This window comes from Mixophyes fleayi, chromosome 7 (assembly GCF_038048845.1).
Source record: "Mixophyes fleayi isolate aMixFle1 chromosome 7, aMixFle1.hap1, whole genome shotgun sequence".
NCBI classification, from domain to species: domain Eukaryota; kingdom Metazoa; phylum Chordata; class Amphibia; order Anura; family Limnodynastidae; genus Mixophyes; species Mixophyes fleayi.
This window is the reverse complement of record NC_134408.1, coordinates 67,439,079-67,455,098: the sequence shown is the minus strand read 5'-3', so window position 1 is coordinate 67,455,098 and position 16,020 is coordinate 67,439,079. Positions and strand designations below refer to the sequence as shown.

The 16,020-nt window shown below is 41.7% G+C and overlaps 1 protein-coding gene and 1 pseudogene across 1 annotated transcript in view; one reads left to right on the top strand and one right to left on the bottom strand.

Moving 5' to 3' along the window:
* DNAH7 (dynein axonemal heavy chain 7) overlaps positions 1-16,020 on the top strand; it is a 379,127-nt gene that overhangs the window by 17,993 nt on the left and 345,114 nt on the right.
* LOC142098736 (5S ribosomal RNA) lies at positions 6,020-6,137 on the bottom strand (annotated as a pseudogene).

Here is a 16,020-nt window from a genome sequence, read left to right as displayed (position 1 = left end):
TCTCACTGCCCTCTATTGGCTGCCTAATAGGAACTGCACTATATCTAAACCCTATGACCAGAACTCAATGCTGGTTCTTTCAGTCAGTCCCTGACTCTAGTATTGGATACAGCTCCTGTGTTTAGCTCCTCTCCGAGGTTCCAAGCCGCTATTCCTCCGGGAACACCACCTCTGGTGGCTACGCTACCGAAGCTCCGGTCAGCACCCCCAAGTGGCAACTATATTCTACGTCTGCAAGCCAACTTCCGAGTATCTACGTTGCAGTATCTCCCTGCTATTTCCACTCCCAAGTGGCAACGTCGCTAAAACATTACCGGCATCATCTCTATCAAGTGGCAAGTTTATTCCTAATTGATTCTACGCTCTCTCTATTGTGGTTCACTGGGAACTTCCTTAGGGGACCGCGACCTGCAAGTGGAAGCCGCAAAAGCCCATATTCCTTTGCGGGAATCACTGGTGAACACCTTTCATTTGTTAGACTCCGCGCCCCTAACGAGAGTAACGCCAATCCCGGCTGAACTACTAGGATCCGGTTTTAACCCTACTGGTACGTGACACTAAGAACCAGCCATGTCAGATCCTGATAGAGAACCTTCCGCCAAGGATATGCTTCAACACTTGGTTGGAAGAGTGGAGTGCCAAGATGCGGTTCAGATGCAACTTTTACAATGTCTGCAAACTCTGGCTACCCGTTTAGACGCACTACAGGTGGCTCCGCCTCAGCTGGCTATTCAACCACAACCACAAGTCGCTGAGGGTCCTCCTGCAGCTGCTTCTACTCTGCGTTTGCCAACTCCCTCCAAATTCGATGGTGACCCTAACTCCTGCCGTGGTTTTTTAAATCAATGCTCCATCCAGTTTGAGTTATTACCTCAGAATTTTCCTACCTCCAGGTCTAAAGTGGCTTATATGGTCTCACTCCTATCCGGCCAAGCCCTAGCATGGGCCTCTCCTCTGTGGGAGCGTAATGACGAACTCCTCAATGATGTTACAGCCTTCACCTCAGCATTCCGGAGGATTTTTGACGAACCAGGACGAGTGACATCTGCTGCTACAAGCATCCTAAGACTCCGTCAGAACTCACGGTCTGTGGCTCAATACGTTATTGAGTTTCAGACTCTATCCTCCGAACTCCAGTGGAATGATGAGGCGCTTGTCGCTGCCTTTTGGCAAGGGCTGTCAGAGAAAATCAAGGATGCCCTTTCGACTCAAGAATTACCTCCCACCTTAGACGCATTAATTTCTCTCTGCAACCAGGTAGATCTCCGGCTTCGGGAAAGATCGTCTGAGAAAGACTTTCCTAGACGTACTACCCTCCGGCTAGCTCCTCGCTTTCAGCCACCCACGTCTACGGACGAGCCTATGCAACTGGGGCGCTCCCGTTTAATTCTGGATGAAAGGGAGAGAAGGATGAAAAACAAATTATGCCTATATTGTGGAGATTCTGGTCACCTCCTGGTTTCTTGCACCCGGCGTTCGGGAAACGACAAACCCTAGCCTGCACTGGAGAGGTCAGTCTGGGGACTTTTACTTCCTCTCCAACTTCTTTTCCAGATCTAACCTGTTCTTTTCCTGTCATCTTGCATCTACTTTCAGGGCCCAGGTCGTCCAAAGCCTTGTTGGATTCAGGAGCAGCTGAGAATTTTATATCACAATCGCTAGTAACACAACTTGCGCTGCCCACTGTTGCGCTGAGGAGGCGTACCAAACCTATCTCCATGCAAGTGGGGGCCCTCCACTGGGAAAAAATTTCCTTTCTCGTCCTGCCATTGACCATCAGCCCAATCATCCTTGGATTACCATGGCTCCATCTACATTCACCCCATCTGGATTGGCCCTCATCACAAATCACCGCATGGGGCCCAGCATGCTCTCACCACTGCCTGACACCAGTCAAGCCTCTCGGCTTCACACAAATTCCAGAACCCAATACGGTTATCCTACCGCACCAGTATTCTTCGTTTGTGGATGTCTTCTCCAAAGTCTCTTCCGAGCGTCTACCACCCCACCGACCTTGGGACTGTCCCATTGATCTCCTTCCGGGGAAAACCCCTCCTCGAGGCCGAGTCTATCCGCTCTCACTACCCGAGACAGAGGCTACTACCCGTTACATCAAGGAAAATCTGCAACGCGGCTTCATTAGACCTTCCTCATCACCTGCCGGAGCGGGGTTTTTCTTTGTGAAGAAGAAAGATGGAGCACTCCGTCCTTGCATTGACTACAGAGGCTTGAACACCATCACTATTAAAAACCGCTACCCTATTCCTTTGATCACCGAGCTATTCGATCGCATCAAGGGTGCGAGGATCTTCACTAAACTCGACCTCCGCGGTGCATACAACCTGATTCGGATACGCTCTGGGGATGAGTGGAAGACGGCTTTTAATACACGGGACGGGCATTACGAATACCTGGTAATGCCGTTCGGCCTATGCAACGCTCCTGCTGTTTTTCAAAGCTTTATTAACGAAATCTTCCGTGATTTACTATATTCCTACGTAGTGGTATATCTAGACGATATCCTAATATTCTCCAGAGACCTTTCCTCTCACCGCCTACATGTGGCTGAAGTTCTTTCCAGATTACGCATCAACCGTTTATTCTGCAAGTTGGAAAAGTGCATTTTCGAGGCCTCTAAATTGCCTTTCCTGGGCTATTTAGTGTCTGGATCAGGCCTACAAATGGATCCCGGGAAAGTTTGTGCTATAATCGACTGGCCCCAACCAACCACACTTAAAGCCATTCAACGTTTCCTGGGTTTCTCCAATTATTATAGACGGTTTATTGCTAGTTATTCCTCTATTGTGGCACCTCTGATAGCTCTTACCCGAAAAGGAGCAACACCACAGGTTTGGTCCCCAGAAGCATTAGAAGCTTTCCATTCTCTCAAAAGAGCCTTTTCCTCTGCACCTATCCTCCAGCAACCCGATATTTCTCTTCCTTTCTTTCTAGAAGTGGATGCATCCTCCGCCGGTGTGGGGGCAGTTCTTTCTCAAAAAAACTCCCAAGGCAGGTTCCATCCATGTGCATTCTTCTCCCGCAAATTTCTGCCAGCAGAGAGTAATTATGCCATCGGGGACAAAGAACTTCTGGCCATGAAGTTGGCCCTAAACGAGTGGCGCTATCTTTTGGAGGGGGCTCGTCATCCAGTTACGATCTTCACGGATCATAAAAACTTACTCTATCTCCAGACAGCCCAATACCTGAATCCACGTCAAGCCCGCTGGTCGCTTTTCTTTACCCGGTTTGATCTGCGGGTCACTTTCAAACCCGGAATAAAAAATAAGAAGGCGGATGCATTATCTCGGGCTTTTCCAGGTAATTTGGGAACAGACACTTTGCCGGAACGTCCTATCTTGGACTCTAAATGTCTAAAATTATTTTCAACAACTCCAGCTCCTATTTCCCCTCAGGGGAAAACATTTGTTCCTCCTCATTTACGGAAGAGTCTCCTACGCTGGTCCCATGCTTGACGATTTGCAGGCCATCTTGGCTCCCGTAAAACGTCAGAATTACTCTCTCGACAGTACTGGTGGCCCAATTTCCACTCTGAAGTTAAAGATTTCGTGGCTGCCTGTCCTACCTGTGCTCAAAACAAAACCCCCCGCCAAGTCCCACAGGGGCTACTCCACCCTCTTCCACTACCTACCAAACCGTGGACTCATATTAGCATGGATTTTATCACTGACTTACCCCCAGCTAATAAATTCAATACCATCTGGGTCATTGTGGACCGCTTCTCTAAAATGGCACACTTCGTTCCACTCATCGGTCTTCCGTCCTCAGTATGTCTGGCTCAACACTTCATAAAGGAGATTTTCCGACTACATGGCTGTCCCGCGAAAAATTGTCTCGGATCGTGGGGTGCAGTTTGTCTCAAAGTTTTGGAGGTCCCTTTGTCATCTTCTGGGCATCCGTCTGAAATTCTCCTCCGCGTATCATCCCCAGACCAACGGCCAGACGGAAAGGGTAAACCAAGATCTTGAAACGTTTCTCAGGATATTTTCCTCAGCCAATCAGAGGAATTGGATGGATTTATTGCCCTGGGCAGAATTTGTTCACAATAATTCCTTTCATGAATCCACATCATCCACTCCCTTCTCCGTGGTATTTGGGCACCATCCTCGCATGCCAGAATTTTCAGCCCTCCCTCCCACCCAAGTGCCAGCAGTTAACACTCTTCGGCAGGACTTTCTATCCATCTGGTCTCGAGTTCGGAAGGCACTTAAAAAATCCTCCACTCGCTACAAGTTAGCGGCAGATAAGAAACGCAGAGCTGTTCCTCTGTTGAAGATTGGCGACAAGGTATGGTTATCTACAAAGAATATTCGTCTTAAAGTACCCTGTATGAAACTGGCTCCTTGCGACATTGGTCCTTATAGGATCATTCAAGTAATCAGTCCGGTTTGTTTTAAGTTACGACTACCATCCACTCTGCGTATTGCTAATGCCTTTCATATTTCCCTATTGAGACCGCTCATCATTAATCGATTCACTGTGCCCGTTACATCTACTACTCCTCTTTCCCTCCAACAAACTGACGAATTCGAGATCAGCCATATTCTGGATTCCAAGAGTTCTAGGGGAACAATCAAGTATCTAGTTGACTGGAAAGGGTACGGCCCCGAAGAGTGCTCCTGGGTACGGGCTGCAGACATCTGTGCTCCTCTTCTGCTGAAAAAATTTCATTCCAGTTTTCCGAAAAAAACAGGTCCTAGGTGTTCAGTGCCCACCTTTAAAGGGGGAGGTACTGTCACACGCCGGACTCCTGCTGTCTCCCCGGGAGCCGGCGCCTGTCCCCGCTGACTCTGGAGGCCTCCTTCACCAGGATTTCCCCCTATTAAGCAAAACTCACTTACCTGGTTCCATGCTGCTGCCACCGTCCAGCGCTGTCTGTTTCCTCCTTCCGTTCGGCGCTCAGTGTTCTGCGCATGCGCAGAGCTGTCTAGCCTTTTCTGTGCTCTCACTGCCCTCTATTGGCTGCCTAATAGGAACTGCACTATATCTAAACCCTATGACCAGAACTCAATGCTGGTTCTTTCAGTCAGTCCCTGACTCTAGTATTGGATACAGCTCCTGTGTTTAGCTCCTCTCCGAGGTTCCAAGCCGCTATTCCTCCGGGAACACCACCTCCGGTGGCTACGCTACCGAAGCTCCGGTCAGCACCCCCAAGTGGCAACTATATTCTACGTCTGCAAGCCAACTTCCGAGTATCTACGTTGCAGTATCTCCCTGCTATTTCCACTCCCATGTGGCAACGTCACTAAAACATTACCGGCATCATCTCTATCAAGTGGCAAGTTTATTCCTTATTGATTCTACGCTCTCTCTATTGTGGTTCACTGGGAACTTCCTTAGGGGACCGTAACCTGCAAGTGGAAGCGGCAAAAGCCCATATTCCCTTGCGGGAATCACTGGTGAACACCTTTCATTTGTTAGACTCTGCGCCCCTAACGAGAGTAACGCCAATCCCGGCTGAACTACTAGGATCCGGTTTTACTGGTACGTGACAATATTTATATTTGTGAGAACAGCAATATAATAAATATTAAACAGAAAATATGGTAAGTACATAATTAACACACAGGATTGATAGATACAGTCTAATGGTAATACCTAGAGGAGCAATTAATATGTTAATTGTGAACATTTCCGGTTAGGGATTGATGTATACATACATGTATATAATCGGATTCAGTACATTGATCTATAAATTGTGGATAACAATAGTTCAAAATACGATTGCTCTAATAAATTTAAAGTCTAGGTTAATAAACGCAATGGTATCAATATTCCTTATGTCTACCTTGATTTAAAAGGAGGACAATCTATCCCATGTAAAGGTCATGTGTATAGAATAAATATAAAATACATGAATGAGTATATTGTTGATAACCAGTAGTACAGCATTATGTTTTAGATATTTTTAACAGAACATATGTTGACAGATTAGGCACATGTAAGATGTATTCCTGTATTGGTGGCACAGGGTCAAAAATATTCTAGGTTAGAGGTGCAAAACCTATAGTACCAGGTATTAGCAGGTAGTGCCCTATCCTGCTACTTACCTGGTCCTTTCTGCTTCTCTTCCAAGGTCGGATGAGATTGGGCATAACCAGAGAGGTATGACTGTAGGTGCGCAATACTCACCTCCCAGAGCAATCTGTCCAAAGCGCCAATCCCTATGATGGAAAGTGCCAATGGATCCATGATATGGTTATACCTGTATATCATAAAGATAAATCGAACTCTATATTCAGGCCTAATGGGGCCAATGTTTTGAGGTAATAAATGGCCCTGGTCTCATCTTTGTTTAATTGTTGTATGAGATTACCCCCTCTCCAGTATTTCTTGACTTTCTTGATTCCCATAAACTTTACCCCATCATATTCACAGTGGTGTGTATCTTTAAAATGTTTAGAAACATGATGGTTTTCAAATCCAATGGTGATGTTCCTAAGGTGTTCTCTTACTCTATCCTTCAACTTCCTGATGGTCCTGCCTACATATTGTTTACCGCATTGACATTGTAGTAGATGTATAACGTTATTGCTGGTGCAGGTGATAAACTCATGGATTTTAAAAGTTTTCCCGCTAACCATAGACCGATATTCAGTAACCGGCTTGGTACTGCTACATCCTAACTTTGTGCAGTTTGAACACTGTCCACAATAGTAAAAACCCTTTTTCTTATTGTTTAGCCAGTTGCTATTTCCCATAGAGCTATTAATGGGAAGTTGAAGGATAGAGTAAGAGAACACAGTACTTCACTCCAGAATACTGTGGTCAGAGAAGACAGAGTGCCAGTGCCAGTTAGAGCTGTGTTATATACACTCAGTGTTACAGTGAAAACAATGCAGATGGTGTGGCTTGCTTTTATTGGTCCAGGTATCAGGAAGGTCCAGAGTGCTGCAGGTCATAGGCCAGTTCAAACCAAAATATCCAAAGGTGGCGGTCATCTCTCCAGGGGTTGTGCTCTGACTTTCCTGCCAAGAATCTAGTTACAACTAGTCTAATAGCATTTTATAGTCAGTATTTCTTTAAACATTTATTCCCTAACATCGCTAACTAGAGTATGCAATGTGCGATCTCTTTGGCGAAGCAACCGGACAACTGCTGATGAATAGGGGATTATAATGATACCAGACATGACACGTTTCCTGTAACCTGAACCGTAAATAACACTAAAGTGTACATATAATCATAATATATAAACTAATAGTAAACTAAATACTATCTGCTTACAAATCACTTGTGGATTGGAATCGATATAAATATGAAATATATAAATAACTAAATGTTGTAGTGCGAGTGTGTGCGTGCATATTTTACCGCGTGATCGCGCCATGCCATGTGTAGCTTGGCATACTGAGTGCAATCGCACGATAAAACAATATTAACCAATATACTTTTGTTCATCCAATTATACGACTTCGACAGTTCCACCCTTTGATAGTATAAAAAAACTATCACTCTAAAGATTTTATATGCAGGATCTCAGTACCACGTTTCATTGCTATGTTACCCCCTTGGTGTATGACCATGCTGTCTGTAGATCTAAACAAGTTATCACAATAGAGAGTCTTAATCCTCAAAACAATTTCTTTCTTTTACTATAGACCGTATACCTCAGGAGCTTGGAGATAACTTTTTTGTATGCTCTTCAAGGGTACAATAAAACAAGTAATACATTATTTGGAGGGGTACAGAGTACAATAGAACATGTATCAGTTATACAGAATACTCTACTACAGTTCTTCATGTCTAACAGGTTCATCCGACAAAAGCATGTCTTTTAGCTCAGACAACATTTAGATAGTACCTGTTCATCAATAACATCATCCTATGTCTATCAAAAATGTCATATACAATCTCCTTCAGCTTGCGTTAGTATATACAATCTAATAATGTCATCAGTTCCTTTCATTAACACTTGTGGGCAGGTTATTGTCTGTTCGTTCTTCCCAGTCTCCCAATGCTCAAGTTTCTTCGTACATAAAACAGTGGTCGGCTTGCCAAATATTGGGAGACTCCAGACTAAGGGACCTAGGTGTCGTACTTTTCCCTAAGTGACTTCCCACCCATAATTCGGGTACCTCAGGAATATTTAGTGGAAAGAGAACTAGTCCTACTTGATATAACCACTGAGGCATGTAAGAGCACACCCAGCACTTTTTGGTCTACAACCTTACCAACCCAAGAATGATAATCATTCTCAAGGATGCCCGCTCAAGTCCGAATATTACTGGACCGGCATCGCTGAATGCACCTCTCTTTAACTATGGGGTCAACGTACTTACGGACGCAATGCTATTCAGACAATAGCCCTCGCACTTTCTCCAAGGTTTCCAAATTTTCCTTTACCCCTGAATTGAATAGAGTAATTGGCTGGACCGATTGTGCTACTAACTTCTCCTTCATCCCAAATTCCTCAATATCCTTACCTGAACCAGCCTCTGTCACCTGTCAACAATTAAAAGAATTAACTGTCCTGAAAAGAGAATGAGATGAGAAAAACACAGAACAGGAAAAACTACAACTTCATGCTGGACAACTGTCTTAGTCTTTGGCTCAGGTGCTGCTAACTGCATCCGAGGCCTCCCAGAACAGATTCATGAGTGCACTTGGACCCTTCTCTGGGTGTTGGCTCCTCTGTAGTGGGTGGAATGGATATCAGTATGTTTCTGCTACACTTGAGGTCATGATGCTGGTAGCCTACACTTGGTACCCGTCTTTCAAATAACCTCAGCCTAGGAAATTACTGTTCCACAACTTACTCTCCCAGTCCAACATCCTGACAGTTAGTGCAACTTCTCAGGAGACAGTGTTTTGAACGTTCTCGGTTGCTGTCTCACTGTTTACCTTTCCTCTTAAGGTCTAGACTAGTTTCTCAGTTACAAACTCATGACAAGAAAAGTCAAAAACATTTCAAAAGTCAACAGGTTAGGAGGCAGCTTAGGAGTGATCTCGATAGTGGGGAGGACTAGTGGCCAAAGCTACCAGCCACTTCAATCAAGTTTCAACCCTCATTCTATTCAATTCGTTCTAACTAGTACCGTTACTTTATGTTCACATTGGTTTGTGGCTAATTAAAAAGTATGTAATTTGTTACCCTTACTCATACATTATACATTTATTATCAGTAACATGAATACCCCTATCACCTATTATAACTCTAGGGCTATCACATTGAATAAGAAAAGCTTTGAGTATGACACAGTAATACATTAGACACATTTCAATACACCTTTACCCGGATATATTTCATCGGTACATCTGTGTATTCTTGAGGATCCTAAAGGGTGATAATTGGATGACGTGGATTTGTTTTACCTGGAAAAAAACCCATCTGCAAGAGGGATATGGGATGGCTCTATTGGTATCATCTTCCTGACATTCTCTCAATCAAGACAGGACGTTGACGTCCTACTAGCTTGAGAAGAAACGTCTGATGCCCCCCAATATACTATCATCATCATCATCATCATTTATTTATATACCAGCTTGCACATACCTTCTGTACCCAGCTGAGCCAGACCATGTGCTGGCTCCGCTAGGTCTGGAAGATACAGTCTGGGAGCTACTGGTCTACCTTGTCCATCTCTCCAGTGTCCGCCAGACTCCTAACCACCTCTATTCACCTTCCAGACAGTTTATTCTTCAGGTAACACAAATCTTCATATATTAACCAATATGTGTATGCGTGCATGTGTGTGTGTACATTTTAAAACAATACAACGAAAAACAAAACAAAATATAGATTTGTCAGCTGTCACATAAAACCCTGCTGTCTATTTGACAGCTATGTTCGCCCTGGTGTGACAGCCATGTATAGTCGTGTGTGTGTAAGTGTGGATTTTACTAGCAGCTACTTCAGTTGGTAACTGTGTCATTGTGTAAAGTCTTCTATGTAGTGTCCTACTCATGTGCTGATATTGCTATAAAGGATTTTTCAGTCACCTCAACGTCGCCCCCTAGACTAAAAAAATGCTGAAGACCAATGTATATCAATCGATTTTCCCTCTGCCAACTCACATGCCATTTTCAGTACCCTACATTCAGCTACTTGACTAAGTGAGAAGGACAAAGGGGTCTATTTCTATAACACTTTCTCCAAATATAACAGTATCCAGTACATGTCTGTCCAACAGTAAAAAAATATAAAACATGAAAATTTTACATTTTCTAGGGTTTCACATTATGTCGTATCTTGTGGCAAAAATCCTACTTCAATGTTCTACACAGAGATGCATTTCTGTATGTCTAACCTCTAGCGATCCATCCACCCTTTGTGCATAAATATAAAGGCACACTTTGCCCATGAGATAAGAAGGTAGATATGCAATCTATAAAACATGAATCATATTTCCACAACAAAAACTTTCTGCTTAAAAACCAGCATTTTCTATACACATAAAACAAACCCCTAACTGTTTTTATAACTCATGTCAATCTAGTGTGTATATCCCTGAGTCCTTCTTATGTCAAAAAAATGTCTTAGCCCCATTAATGAGACCATGTCTACGTCTTTTTGTATCTCTATACAAGAGAAGAGAGAGAGATACTAGCATAGATGCAAAGAATGAGAAAATAGGAGAGCAACAAATAATAAGAATACAACGATTTGAATACAAGGGTTTGAAAACAAACAGAAATGCAGAAAGGGAGATTCTTATAGTAAACATGACAGCTGGATTGGACACTATGGGAAAATGGCTGTATTTATTGCACTAATCCCCTTAGTTATTCGCTAAACTATGACCCCACCCCATACTTGACTAGGGGGTCTTACATCAACCGTGCAATCCAGTGTCATCCGTCATTTGTCCATTAAGAACTCTGTATCACCATAACTATATACCTTTGCGACGGACTTCCTGACTTATAACAGAGAAATGAAAAATTAACTCTTGGTGACTCATACTTATCTGAAATACATAAAACGATATTTTAGAGCAAAGTATGAACATACTTCATTTTTGGATAATGATAATGATTCTCAGCCAAACAAATTATCATGAGTCACTGCAGCCTAAAACAAAGAGCGTTCCAGTGATCCATTGTTAACTTGTCTTTCAAGAGTAATTTTTCTACTTCTCTATCCCACCCCCCTTAATCACTAAGTCTATATTTCTTTTGTCTACCCTTATCTGTGAGAAGAAAAGACAAGGTAGTTATCTTTAAGCAACAAATGAAACATTTTCATTCTTTACCATTGGCCAGCGATCAGGAAAGCAAACATATGAAACTTAAAACAAACAAGCAATAACAACAAAGTATACTTTTAAATCAGTCTCTTTCTAAACCTGCACACTAATTCTTACCATTGATTATTATTTGGCTTGCCTGGTCCTGAATTACTAGCTTTTGCTCTAAGATATTCTTTGCAATCTTTCCTAAAATGTTTCTTCTTAAGGCAGTTAAAGCATTTCAAAGATTTCTGTTTCTTTTATCCTTTATAGTGGTTTGTTTTTATAAATCTGAGGTTGTGAATGTAATATTTCTAAAGCCTGGATACCCACCATCATTGGCCTATCACTCTGCGCTTTTTCCTTTTTACATATATTTGTATTATTTTCTATGGCATTCTCTCTAATTTTATTTACCGAGAGACCTCTCCAATTATGAAAAGAGGTTTGTATCCAGGTCTTTAGATCCTTCCGGAGACCATCCACTTGTACTGCAACAGCTACCTCCCTATGATGTGGATTTTCCCTTATATCTGGTATCCCTGTGTACTTAGTCATGGCTGCTAGCTCTCTAGCAAAATAGTCAGTTGTAATCTCCCTATCTTTTTGTTTGATGGTGAATTTTTTTTCCCATTCCACTATCACTGGAAAATATATGACCAACTGTGTGATTATACGTCTAATATTGTCCTGATTATCATCCTCGGTTAAGGATTTAACCTCCTCCAACATACAATCCTTAATGAACTAATAAATTTTTGACACTTGGCCAAATCTTTTCTAGGATCAGGGAAATCAGACATAATTGTAAACAGTTCCATCCTGGTCCATGGAAAATGCGTTACTAGATGTTTCATGGGAACTACACCATCTCTGTCCGCCTTCCCATTGGGAACTGCTGTCGTGCGGACAGGATACAGACCTACCATATCACTAAATCCTGAACTAGTTGCTGGAATCGCTGTTGCAGTACAATGAATGTCCCCCTTTCCATTAATTTCTATATTATTCTCTCCACTTTCTGCCACTGCCCCTGCTGGTGGAACCGTTCCCTTTCCTTGTCCGTGTATGTTACTGGCATGGGCAATGGCTGAAATGACGGTGGGTACATTTTCTTCTTCTAAAACTTTACTCTCATCATAACTTAAGACATCCTACAAATTACCCATTACATTTTTAACATTTTTGGTATTGATACTAACTATCAGTAAGCTTTGCGATTACTATTGGGAATGCCACGAAAACATGTTATTTTCGCTTTGAGTATACCTGCCATGTATACTCTGTGGTGTCTCCTTTTTCCCTGTTCTTTGTTAGAACAGAACACCATTTCACACAAAGGTTTCTTTATATCCTGTTCACACTTAGAACAGAACCTTTGTTGTCAGGTTACCTTTTTTACCATGCCTCGTCAGACACACCTGAACCATAGCGCTATATCTTTTCAACTGTATACAACGATTTCCTGTCTCCTTTCAACAGTACTTATGATTTCCTGTCTCCTTTCAACAGTACTTATATACAACGATTTCCTATCTCCTTTCTATAGTACTTATATACAACGATTTCCTGTCTCCTTTCAACAGTACTTAACTCTTATCTTTATGCATACCATTCGCATACACAAACAACCTTTTGTTTTCTGCACAGAAAATAAATTTCCGAAACAATGGTAATATCTTTTCAGAGGCTTTAGCAAGTCATTATACTATGCATATATATCAGACTATGAACACGACTGTTGAAACACGTGCCAACAATACTGGAATTTCATATACGCTAAACAGGAAGTACACATACGCTATGCAATGCAATACATTTAAAACACAAAATGACAATAAAAAGAAACATTTTTCTTTCTTGTCCCTAGATTCAAGTTAGCGTTCCTTCAGATTATGCAACAACGGACATTCGGTTTCGCAACACAGAGTAAACAACAGGTTTTGAACACATTGCGTTTTTTCCCATATGTGCCGCGTCAATCCACCCTTTGTTGAGGAACCGAAATCCCTAAGCGTTGCATATCTTCCGGTAACGTAACCTCACCGCTAAGAGCCCCCAAATTATTAGAGTAATTCTATCATTTTCAAATAAGCATTGCCCAAGCAATTGTATTGTGTTTCCAAAGCACAAAGTATTTTATTTTAGCAGATGTAAAATTTAGCAGTTCAATTCATAATTATAATACAGTACAGCCAATACCAAAAGATAAATACATACCGCTGCGCTCGCTTGCGCTAGCTGCGCTCCCTCTGGTACCAGCACACAATACTTCACTCCAGAATACTGTGGTCAGAGAAGACTGAGTGCCAGTGCCAGTTAAACCTGGGTTATATACACTCAGTGTTACAGTGAAAACAATGCAGATGGTGTGGCTTGCTTCTATTGGTCCAGGTATCAGGAAGGTCCAGAGTGCTGCAGGTCATAGGCCAGTTCAAACCAAAATATCCAAAGGTGGGGGTCATCTCTCCAGGGATTGTGCTCTGCCTTTCCCGCCAAGAATCCAGTTACAACTAGTCTATTAGCATTTTATAGTCAGTATTTCTTTAAACATTTATTCCCTAACATCGCTAACTAGAGTATGCAATGTGCGATCTCTTCGGCGAGGCAACCAGACAACTGCTGATGAATAGGGCATTAAAATGATACCAGACATGACACATTTCCTGTAACCTGAACCTTAAATAACACTAAAGTGTACATATAATCATAATATATAAACTAATAATAAACTAAATACTATCTGCTTACAAATCACTTGTGGATTGGAATCGATATAAATATGAAATATATAAATAACTAAATGTTATAGTGCGAGTGTGTGCGTGCGTATTTTACCGCGTGATTGCGCCATGCCACATGTAGCATGACATACTGAGTGCAATCGCACGATAAAACAATATTAACCAATATACTTTCGTTCATCCAATTATACGACTTCGACATCATAGATAACCAACTTGGGCTGCCAGCCAGCTATATTAACAGTCACTCCGACATTGTTTTTATTACTAACATCCCAGATTTATGCCTTGCCTTATAACAGTGGACATTTGAGACAACTGGTAATTACCTTAGCTAACTCAAATACTGTAGCTAACACAACTTTCCATCCTTTCATGCAATATGACTTCTGCTGTCCTGCTGTTTTCACACCATATGGCAACAGTTTTTATATTTCTAATACATTCAATGGCAAATGTACCTGGTAACAAGAAATAACAATACACATAATACACTGATAGAATGGCCCAAGGATTAAAAAGTACAATAGACTGTGAAAAATGGGTGATGAATAAAAAGTCCTCAGTCCAGTGGGACCCCATTTCATCACACATAGCATGCACCCACTTTCTTGGATTTCGACTGCCTAATAGATCATCTTTACTCTAAACCAGTGGATTCCAAACTTTTTCAGTTCAAGGCACCCCTAAGCCAAAATAATTACCAAGTAGTCCTCCGCCTTGCTTACCACTGGCCCTGGCCGAGGCACCCCTGTGAGATCGCCGAGGCACCCCAGGGAGCCTAGGCGCACAGTTTGGGAACCACTGCTTTAAACTATCCTTGTCTCGAAGTCAAAAAATGCCCTGCTCTAACACTCAATATCTCTCTTGCATCCCTCTCTCTCTTGACTTTCCATAATCCTTTGTCTCTGAACCTCTCTTGATCTTTCCCTCTCGATGCCAATCAAGGTAGTGTAACATATATTATCTACAGTATATAGTAAAACATTTTGAGAATTTAACCATGGGCTAGGTTTGGGCTAAATTTTATGAATCCATGTATTTTAAAAGGAAATGGATGCACCCAGAAGATTTAAGCATGAAGCTGAAATTGGGCTTAATATGTTAGTCTGAAATGTTACTTGTTTAGTGACTTTTCCAAAATGCATACCCAAAAAATAGAGTACTCCCATGACATAATTTGCTGAGGAGAGAGCACTAAATCCTGTTGAGTTTTCATGCACTATACTCTTTCGCTAGCCAGCTTCCTCTAGACCACACAGCAATTTTGTATAGAAGAAGCCAGCCAGTGGAGCAAGCTTTCTATGCTGACGGCCTCACGAACCTGCTATGAGGAGGCACATTTTACACTGGATCTTGGTAGTGCAAAATTGATGATTTACTTGATTTTTGTGGGAGCATTCAGTACTGTTCTATATAATAGTCTGGTACAAAGGGGAAAATACTCTAGTCTAGGGGGAAAAGTATGTACATAAGTAGAGAACTGGTTGAAGTATAGAAGACAGAAGTTAGTTATAAATGACCACTGGATATTAAGATGTCCAATTTTATTGAAGAAACTAAGCTTTGTGGTTACTGAGTTATTAACACAAAATGGGTAACCTGTTACACAAAGATTTAGACAAAATACAAAAGACATTTAAAGTAGATAAATATAAGGTTATGCACCGTTCCAAATGTAGATGACAGTTAGATATAACTGAGATAGAAACATACTTGAGAATACTAGTTGACAGAAAGATAAGTAACAGCATTCAATATCAAGCAGTGTCTGGGATGTATAAAAAGGAAGATACTATAGTATTATTATTGTGTAAGCTAGTCATTATGCCACACCTTAAATATGGGGTATTGTCTTGGGCTACTCAATGTAAGAAGGATATAAGAGAACTGGTGAGGGTTCAGAGGCTGGCAAACTTATTAATAAAGGGAATGGAAAGCATAAATTATAAAAAGGTCAGAAAATCTATGATTGTGTATTTTGGAGAAAATACACCTTACAGGTAATCTAATATATAGTTATTTATAAGGTCAATGAAAAAAATAGTTTAGTGAACTTTCTATACACAAAAGTTGCAATGTCAAAT